At 40.2% G+C, this 9,667-nt stretch overlaps 1 pseudogene; it reads left to right on the plus strand.

The window, feature by feature from the left end:
- The first annotated feature begins 4,280 nt into the window (after positions 1-4,280).
- Positions 4,281-7,460, plus strand: LOC109939064 (annotated as a pseudogene).
- The last annotated feature ends 2,207 nt before the right edge of the window (positions 7,461-9,667 follow it).

A 9,667-nucleotide genomic window follows, 5' to 3' on the forward strand; every position in this document is an offset into this window, starting at 1 on the left:
CTTCTTAAAGTATTTACTTTATGCTAACTATCTATGCTTACTCAGCATGTCTGAGCTGTTGACTCACATTTCTGAGTCTCTCCACCATGTGATTTGACATCATTTACATCTTTCTATTAACACAGTCAAGATTTAACACTTTACTCTGTATCTCCTCCCAACTCTCCACTCAATATGTACATACCTTCCTTCATCTACCCACAAAGCCTCTGTTTTACAGGGATAATCTCCCTGATCTGGCATAATGTTCTCTTTAAGGATGCAGAGGACCTGCATTCTCTGAATTTGAGCTTCTAATTAGTATTTAAAGGGGTAAACTTTCCTGCAAGTCTTTCATGCCAGTTTGCAGTTCTGGTGGAACACTCTTTGTGCATCTGTATCTTTTTTTCCTGTGGGACTTTGCAAAATGGCATTGGCCACATTTTCTTCAGGCTTCCTTGACAGCTGTCATGATCCTCTTTTGATTTCTGCACCCAACATACTGAATGCAGTCAATTTCTTTGTTGTGGAATTTCTCCATTTTTTCCCAATAAAGAATCATTTGGCACATCTACACAGTTTCACTATTTTTATCAGCATTAGGTCTTCCCTAGATGATGGAAGTCCAAAAGAATCTCCTCTAAAACACAGACTACTATGCTACCTCTGACCATGTCTTCCTTTATTGTTCCGTAATCACAATTGTCTTGCTGGTTGTTTGCCTCGGTTAGCTGGATGGTTGGTGTGCAATGCAGAGTGATGCCAACAGCATCGGTTCAATTCCTGCACTGGATACGGTTACTATGAAGGACTTTCCTTCTCAATCTCTCCCCTCATCTGAGGTGTGGGGACCCTCAGGTTAAACCACCAACAGTCATCTCTCTGTAATGAGAGAGCAGTCCAAGGATCTGCTAGGACCACAGTGTAGGGGTGACCTGTACCTGGCCATCTAAAGTGGCTTGTACCTGAACACACTAAGCAGCCCATGCCTGTTTACAAGATGGCAGACAGAAGCTAAGCAAAACTAAGCAGCCTGCTCGCACAGTGAAAAACAATGGTACCTTTGAACAGAACTGCTAGAAGGCCAGTAAAGGAACGCTGTATGTTCCCATCTGAGACAGTTCTGATAAAAGGATGCCTTAGGACAGATAAATGACCAATTCCAGCTCTATTAATGAAAGGGTGATTGTCCCAGTAAATGAATAACTTCCAGTGTTAGATTAGGTCTTCGAGCAGCTGCAAGGATGACAGCTAAAATTATTTCATAGTAAATAGTTGCCTCTTTGAAGCTACCAGCAATATTAAATAATTTCTAGCTAAAAATGCTCTAATCGTAGAAGTTGGTTTCAGTACATAACCAGGATATAATTCAAGCCTTAAAAAAAATTAAGCTTAGATGTAAAGATTAACCAGCCTTAGAAGACACTTTCTCTTATGCCCTGAACAAGATAGATTGATCACAACCCATAAATTACAAAATGCTGACAGTAGAAGTAGTTGTATAAAGTTACACTTATAATTAACTTCATTACAGAAGTTAACCTTATAACAACTAGTTCAAACTAACTGATGTTTTATTTTTACATAATGGAATTGGGACAGTGGGAAGTAAATGGAGTAACTGAATGTGATAAACGATAGCAGCAAAACACAATGGGTAATAGAATTTGAGCTGTCTTTACAGATAAACAAACCTGAGAAAAACCAAAGGAGTATAGCCATTAAACTTTTGGAATGGGAATGGCTAGGATGCATAGAAAGATCCCAAGGCCTAGAGATTACAATGTCTAGCTAATACCATAAGATCATGGGAACCTGGGGCTGTCCATAGCAGTGCCCATCGCTGATTAGGCGTCCCAGAGGATTGGGTGTTTGAACTAAGGGAAAGGATGATGACTACGTTGTATTTGATTACTGTGACACAAAATGTATAAAAATGTTGTATTTCTTTGTAAAAGCAGAGGGTGTGTCATTGATCTATCTTCCAAAGCCTGAATTGGGGAAGATCCTTTGGCTCTCTCCCAGCATAAACCGGTTTCTGCTCGAACAAACATCTTCCACTTGCCTGAATCCTGCCTGCCTCCTGAGTCTTTGCCCGTGTCAGGAAAAACATTCCTACAAATAGTGGCTTTACCTTTATCTGATTTGCAGATGTTAAAGGAGACTCTGCCTTCTCTAGGCCAATGTTTCTTTTAACTAAATTTTGCTCAATAAATAATAATTCCATACAGAATAAGTATGAATCAAGTGTGCTCATTATTATCATTATGGATGGCTGTCTCTTCATCTAGCTCCTGTCTTGCTAGCTCAGGGCTGGCAAATGCATTATTTCACATGGTTGTGCCCTCAAATACACCAGTCATGGTGTTGGTTGTTGGAGGAATCATAAAATTCACTTTGATTTATACAGGGAATTTGCTTGTGTTGTTCTCACTACAGCGAGCTTTCAATGCTAGATTTTGTTAACAATTGAACAGTTTTATTCAATGCAGAACAGCACAAAGGAATATTTTGGTGAAGATAACACTGTATTATAAGTAATAACAGAATCTGGGGATGTGGATATAGAGGTCTTGAAAAAGTTAGAAAGTAAAGTCACAAAAAAGATGAATGTATTTTCTGTATAATTTAGTTAAATTGAAAAGTAGCAAGCTTTTGTTGCAGTTGTACAGAACCTTGGTAAGGCCATACCTAAAATATTGTGTGCAGTTTTGGTCTCCTTTTCTAAGGAAGGATACTCTTGCTCTCAAGGGAGTCCAGCGAAGGTTTACCAGGCTGATTCTGGGAATGGCGGGTCTGACATATGAGGAGTGATTGACTAGGTTGGGATTGTTTTCACTAGAGTTCAGGTGAATGAAGGGGAATGTCTTGTAAACTTATAAAATTCTAACAGGACTGGACAGCGTAGATACAGGGAGGATGTTCCCAATGGTGGGTGTGTCCAGAACCAGCGGTCACAGTATGAGGATTTGGGTAGACAATTTAGGATGGAGATGAGGAGACATTTCTTCACCCAAAAAGGGATGATCCTGTGGAATTCATTCCCGCAGGAAGTAGTTGATGCCAAAATATTGAATGTATTTAAAAGGTGACTAGATATAGCACTTGGGGCAAATGGAATTGAAGGTTATGGGGAAAAAGCAGGATTAGGCTATTGAGTTGGATGATCGGCCATGATCATGAAGAATAGTGGAGCAGGCTCGAAGGGCTGAATGGCTTCCTCCTGCTCCTATGTTTCTAAGTTTAAGCTGGCCTGCTCAGAATTATATACAATACTGTATCAATTTTGAATCAAATTATAAACAAAGAAAAAGGATAGTGCAGTCTATTAAAATTATAATATTCTTGTCCTCTTCATACTGCTACAGAAAATTTACAAAGTTGGCTGAGGTAAGGAAGCTTTATTTAAGATATATCTTACTGTGGTTTCATTTTGTCATGAAGCTGCAATGGGGAGCAAGACCATGTGAAATTGCATCACTTCCTATAATAATGTGTACTGTATCACATTCATATTTCACATGGTCAGTATATATCACTTCTGTCATGTCTCATGTTTGGTATATTTAAGAGATAAGCACGTGATATTACCCACGTATCATAGATCCGCAACTATAAAGGACTCAAGCTCCATATTAATTTGGATCTACTGAAATGTGACACACTGTTAAAAGAAAGCTGTTCCATTATAGCCAACTAGCTTAACTTTAGCCCAGACATGGATGTGAAAGTAATGTCTACATATAATAGCCAGCAATAATAATTATCTGTTGGATCTTCCACTACCATGTTGTCCACATCTAATTTACTATATTGTGAGAGATAACCTAACCATTGCCACATCAAGTAAAATGAACCCTGCTGAAAGCAAAACTCACATCATGGTTAGAAGTTGTGGCTGTCTGTAAAGAAAGTCCTCCAATATCTTAGAGGTTGATATTTGAAAAACTAATTGAGATCAACTGAACATAAGCTCTGGACATCAGAAAATTTAGATATTCAGCAACATTAGCTTTTGAGAAGCTATAAGGATTGATAGATATGACATTGACCTGCAAGAAAGACAGCTAATTTCTTTAAGAGTAAAATCCAAGTTCCTTCAATATACAAGAATTTATTTTTAAGAATCCCATTATGATCCCAGCTGATGATACTATTCAATAAGGCAGGTCCCAGAGTAAAATCTAGCTTGAAAGATTTTATCTATATTTTAATGTGTTGGTCATTCACTGAAAAAGAAGCCCACAGGGCACAAATTTTCTTTAACACTTACACACTCTCACCCTCTCACATTCGGCACAATGATGCAGCAGTAGCAGCAGTTTTATCTTCTGCTCAGCAACCACCTGAGCCCTGACAACATTGTCAGGAAGCAGGCTGAGGAAACCTATGAGAATATCCCTGGCCAATCAAAGGTCACGTTTCTTTTGCAAACACTCAGGAATACATCAGTTGCAGAAGAGGTAAGACAGATGACTGCTGTTTTAATGCGGCGAATGCCATCTGCATCTTTTGATGAGGTATTCCCAAGCCTAGTATCTGATGTGCAGAATGCAGTCAAAGATGAACTGCTTCTGGGTATCCAAATGGGGGGATCATCTAACATCAGGAAGAAGAGTTGTGATATTACAGCAGAACTGTCAAAGAATCTAATTGATGATGATGAAGGAAAAAACCAAATTTTGAAATTCCACTTTGAATCTGTCAGCTCCCAGAACATGATGTTGCATGAAGCTGCTTTGCACATATCCTAGAACTTCCCAGGAATTTTTGGAAACCAGTAATGACATTATCTTGATGTTATTAAACGAATGTTACTTCAATGCATGCAAGATCAAGAAAACTCAACGATTCAAATGCTCGCTGCCAGGGCTGCAGCAGCATTTGTGAGGCTAATGAGAATAATACTCCATCACAAAAGCACTTTGCCAACATGCTGCCTGGTATCCTACACGCTGTCAATGATTCCTGTTATCAAAATGATGATTCAGTTCTGAAATCAGTAGTGGGGCTTGCAGATACAGTGCCAAAATATTTATGTCCTCATTTTGAACCCACCTTAACATTAAGCCTGAAGCTCTGTGCAGGTACTACACTGCAAAACATGCAGCGCCAGCTGGCACTGGAAGTGATTGTGACTTTGTCTGGGACAGCTTCTGCCATGCTGCAAAAACACAGCAATATTGCATCACAAGCTATTCCACAGAGATGGCAATGATGGTGGATTTAGAGAATGATGAAAACTGGTCAAATTCAGATGAACTTGGAGATGATGACAAAACAGAAATTGCTGGAAAAGCTCAGCAAGTCTGGCAGCATCTGTGAAGGGAAAAACAGAGTTAACGTTTTAGGTCCGGCAACGCTTCCTCAGAACAACAATTTCTGTTCTGTTTCCTGATTTATAGCATCCGCAGTTCTTTCTTTTTTTATTGAAGATGATGACTTTGACAGCAATGCTGTTGTTGGTAAAAGAGCACTGGCCAGAATAGCCTCTGGTCTTTGTGGTAATGTAGTGCTTCCACTGACAAAAGAACACATCATGCAAATGTTACAAAACACTGATTGGAAATATAGGCATGCGGGTCTGATGACCTTGTCTGCTATCGGGGAAGGTTGTCATCAGCAATTGGAGGGGATTCTCAATGAGATTGTGAATTTCATTTTGCTGTTTCTTCAAGATCCACACTCAGAAATCAGATATGCAACTTGCAATGCAATAGGCCAAATGGCAACAGACTTTGCACTAACTTTCTAGAGGAAATTTCATGCTAAAGTCATTTCAGCACTCTTGCAGACGGTGGAAGATCAGGCGAATCTACAAGTTCAAGCTCACGTTGTTGCTGCTCTCATTAATTTCTCTGAAAATTGCCCCAAGTTGCTGCTACTTCCATGTCTTGATAATCTAGTGAATCATGGTAGCTAAACTGCAGGAGATCATAGAGAAAAGTACTAAGCTGGTATTGGAGCAGGTTGTGACATCCATTGCTTCAGTGGCTGACACTGCAGAGGAGAAATTTGTCCCGTACTGCGACTTGTTCATGCCATCGTTGAAGCATGTTGTTGAAAATGGAGTACAGAAAGAGCTTCAGCTCCTGAGAGGTAAAACTATTGAGTGCATTAGCCTCACAGGCCTCGCTGTCGGCAAAGACAAATTTATGCAAGATGCCTCGGATGTGATGCAGTTGCTCTTAAAAACCCAAATGAATTCCAATGAGTTGGAGGATGGCAACCCACAGATATCTTATATGATCTCTGCTTGGGCAAGAATGTGCAAGATTCGTGGTAAGGAGTTCCAACAATGTCTTCCTGTTGTTATGGGGTGGCTGATGAAGACTGCTTTGATTAAACCTGAGATGGCCCTCCTAGACACTCAAGATATGGGGAACATGAGTGAGGATGATGGATGGGAGTTTGTAAACCTTGGAGATCAGCAGAGCCTTGGGATCAAAACTGCAGGTTTAGGGCAGAAGGCAACAGCTTGTCAGATGCTGGTATGTTACGCAAAGGAGCTGAAGGAAGGGTTTGCCGAATACACCGAGCAAGCGGTGAAACTGATGGTCCCGCTTCTTAAGTTTTATTTTCACAATGGCATTCGTGTTTCTGTAGCTTAATCAATGCCTCTGCTATTGGAATGTGCTTGAGTCCAAGGACCTGAATATGTGACTCAGATGTGGCATTTTATGCGTGATTCTCTCATCAAAGGAATTGGTACAGAGCCAGATTCTAACGTTCTTTCTGAAATTATGCAGTTGTTTGCAAAGTGTATAGAATTAATGGATGAAGGCTGCTTAAACAAGGAACATGTTGAGGAACTGGGAAATATTATGAAGGGGAATTTAGAGGAACATTTCAAAAATCAAGAATTGAGACAAGCAAAAAGACAAGATGAAGACTACAATGAACAAGTTCCAAGATGAAGATGATAGTGATGTTTCCATCTTGACTAAAATTTTGGACATCCTGCATTCGATGTTCGGCTGTTACAAAGATAAAGTACTGCCATGGTTTAAACAAACTTTACCACTAATAGTCAACCTAATCTGTCCACACAGGCTGTGGGCTGACAAGCAGTAGGGTTTGTGCATCTTTGATGATGCAATTTAGCATTGCAGTCCTGTGTCTTTTAAATATGCAGAGTACTTCTTGAGGCCCATGTTGCAATATATCTGTGACAACAGCCCTGATGTCAATCAAGTAGCTACATATAGCATTGGAGTTATGGCATGATTTGGTGGAAAGAATTACAGACCATTCTGTACAGAGGCAATTCCACTCCTGGTGGGAGTTATTCAAATGGAAGGGTCCCAATCCAAAGAAAACATTAATGCCACAGAAAAGTGTATATTTGCAGTAGGAAAAGTCATGAATGTGTAAATGTCAATGAGACTTTAACAATAAGACAGATATTTATTCCACAAATGAAAAACAAACATAATGCAAACCAAACTATAGAATATAGATCACAGTTTGAAAGACCCTAAAACAAAGAGCAAAACAATACCTCATCGATTCCCCAACACCATCACTTTACACTTTCACATGCAGAGAAAGTACCTCTCTCTCTCCAATCTTGAAATTTCACTCAACTGATTCTTCCCAAGGTACTTCCTCTGAACTGTCCTCTCATATGAATATTCATAGAACTAACAGCTTAGACTTCATCAGCTTTCGATAACCTGCAGATTTTGACCTGAAATACCCCTAGCCTGCCAGTTATACGAATGAATTTTGCCACTAAAATAGCTTATTCCCCAAACTGTTCTGTAATCCTTTCTAGGAGAGAAAGTACATTGTGCTTCTAATTCTAGTCCGGCCTCCTCCAAAAGCTATTTTAAAAATCCAGTGTCTAGGTTTCCTAAGCCAAAATAAGTTTTTGATTATACTAAAGTATAAACAAGCTAATGCCCTTAATAGAAAACTGAAAGAATTGCGGATGCTGCAAATCAGAAACAAAAACAGAATTTGTGACCATTTCCGCCACCTCTGGTGGGATGCCACCATCGGACACATACTCCTCTCTCCTCCCTAGTCAGCCTTCTGCAAGGATTGTTCGGTCTGGGACACCCTGGTCCACACTTACTTCTAACATCTCCCCATATCCCCACAGTACCTTCCCCTGCAACTACAGAAGGTGTAACAGCTGCCCATTTATTTCCTCCTTCCTCAGTATCTAAGGGTGCAAACACACCTTCCAGGTGAAGCAGCGCTTTACCTGCACTTCACTAAATCTATTCTACTGCATTCATTGTTCACAATGTGGTCTGTAGATTGGGGAAACAAAGTGTGGACTAGGTGACTGCTTCACAGAACACCCACATTCCTGAGCTTCCAGTTGCCTGCCACTGCAACACACCACTGTGTTCCCTGGCCAATATCTCTGCCTCAGGCTTACTGCAGCGCTCCAGCAAAGCTCAGCACAAGGTAGAAGAACAGCACTCCATTTTCCACTTGGGAATTCTACAGCCTTTTGGGAATATTGAGTTTAAACTCCTTCCCCATGCTTTTCCCCACCCTCACACACCAGACCTTCTCACTACATGGGCTGCTATTACACACAACCCATTGTTAGCCACTAATAGTCCTCATTAGTAGCTATTCATTCTTCTAGGCTAACCATAATCTACTCTTTTGTCTATGTGTTCTTCTCTCTCTTTCGTCTCTATTTCCACCTACCATTTACTCCTTACCCCCTCCCCCCAACTTATCTTCTGCACAAAATCCATCCTTTTCCTAGCCACCATCAGTTCTGAGGAAGGGTCACTGGACCCAAAATGATAACTCTGATTCCTCTCCATAGAGGCTGCCAGACCTGCTGAGTTTTTCCAGCAATTTCTGTTTTTGTTGTTAATGGCCCATAATGTTTAGTTCTTCAGTCATAAACACACCACAATGTAAACTACCTTCAAAATTTGCTTGCTGTCTGGCACCTACTGGATTAGTTTATAATCCTGAAGATTGGCTGATGTAGTACTTTGCTCCTCTGACACTTCTTCAAAAGTAACTATTCATATGCCAATCATCTGAAATCCAAACTGAACAAATTACATATATATCATATATCTTTTGTCATAGTTTTATTACTTAAGAAAATGTTGAAGTTACCAAGATTATCAATACCATACTAATAAGTTCTTTGTCTCTCGCTCTCTCTCGTCTAAAAATGCCTCACAGTTCTGATTTTTAAAAAGTAGCAGTTAGCTGGGCTGTATTGTCACTTGAGGATGATGCAAATACGAAGATATAGTGACAGATCAACAACAATCGAAAGCTTTGGGTGCAGTTTATGCTTTTGCTGCGGTCAGCAAAGCATGCCAATTGAATAAAATTGGTCACAGCTGCAGTTTGTGTACCTATCTAAAAGCTGCCCAGCTTTTCTGGATATTTGTAACGTATGGAGCACCAAGGGGCATTGGGCAAGTATGTGCAGGTAACCTGGTGCCAAAAGCTAAGCCAAACCTCAGAACAAAACACAGCTGACCAACAAAATGGTACACTACCACAATACTGCCACAAGGGGGCTCAGAGTTAATCAAGCAAAAGGCATATTTCGGAAGATGATCAATCTTCCCACACCGTGAACCTCACACGCCATGCTGATGGTGTAAAATGATTAGAAGGTTTTACAACCATTAATACGATATGCCCTCATAAGGCAGGGCAAAACACCCTAAAAGCTAAAAGTGACGCA

This window comes from Rhincodon typus, chromosome 13 (genome assembly GCF_021869965.1).
Source record: "Rhincodon typus isolate 14 chromosome 13, sRhiTyp1.1, whole genome shotgun sequence".
Classification (NCBI taxonomy): Eukaryota; Metazoa; Chordata; class Chondrichthyes; order Orectolobiformes; family Rhincodontidae; genus Rhincodon; species Rhincodon typus.